This window comes from Dendroctonus ponderosae, unplaced genomic scaffold (genome assembly GCF_020466585.1).
Source record: "Dendroctonus ponderosae isolate FM_Combo_2020 unplaced genomic scaffold, Dpon_F_20191213v2 Dpon_F_20191213_8, whole genome shotgun sequence".
Taxonomy (NCBI): Eukaryota; Metazoa; Arthropoda; class Insecta; order Coleoptera; family Curculionidae; genus Dendroctonus; species Dendroctonus ponderosae.
Genome location: NW_026019016.1, coordinates 14,875 through 15,881, shown reverse-complemented (window position 1 = coordinate 15,881; position 1,007 = coordinate 14,875).

Here is a 1,007-nt window from a genome sequence, read left to right as displayed (position 1 = left end):
GGCCGTTGAAGCTTATGCGGACACCATCAGAGGACTGGGTGAAACTGTAAAGGCCCTGTCGGCTGAAGGACATCCTTTGGCCGAGCAGGTCGCTGAAGGATTTGGCGCAAGAACGAGCGCTAAGCTGGATGAGGCCGTGCAGCTCTTCCTGCTCAACAAAGACGTTGGCGACTTGGAGCAGTGGATAGCTGATCGCAAAGTGGTGGCCTCTTCTCATGAATTAGGCCGAGATGCTGGTTCTGTTTCAACGCTGCAGCGCAAACAGCAGAACTTCACGCAAGACCTACAGACGCTTCAGAACCAAGTGCAACAGATCCAAGAGGAATCGGTCAAGCTTCGACCCAGCTATGCGGGCGACGGAGCCAAAGAGATCACAAATAGAGAACAAGAAGTGGTGTCTGCATTGGCCAGTTTGCAAATGGTTTACGAGCAGCGCAAAGGAAAACTGGCCGATACCGGCGATCTGTTCAAGTTCTTTAACCTGGTGCGACGCTGATGCAATAGATGGACAACGTGGTGCGCCAAGTAAACACCAACGAAAAGCCGCGCGACGTCGGCGTAGTTGAACTGTTGATGAGCAATCAGAAGAGCCATCGGGCAAAATTTAAAGTTGTCCACATTCACCGTTTGGCCAGATATAACCATGATCCAGGAATAACCTAATCGGGGCGATCAGGGTTTAGAAGGGGGGCAGTGTAACGGAAATGACCTGGGGTACTCACGTTTGAAATGGGGGATCAAAATTCATGGTATTTCAGTAAATGGGAGCCCCATTTGGGCCCCATTTACTGTCAAATATGGCACTGACAAGCGGGAAATTTCGCACCTGGGCTGGAGATTTCGAGAACCTTCTGGGTTACCTGGAGGAAACTATATAAGTGACTACGAGAACCATGGGAAAAAAAAGTGACAGGTGCGATCGAGTGCAGACGAGGTTAAACTCCGGGAGTCGGAAAAGCAAGTTCTCCGCCAGTTATTGTTATTGTTTGTGAAGTTGACGGTAATTT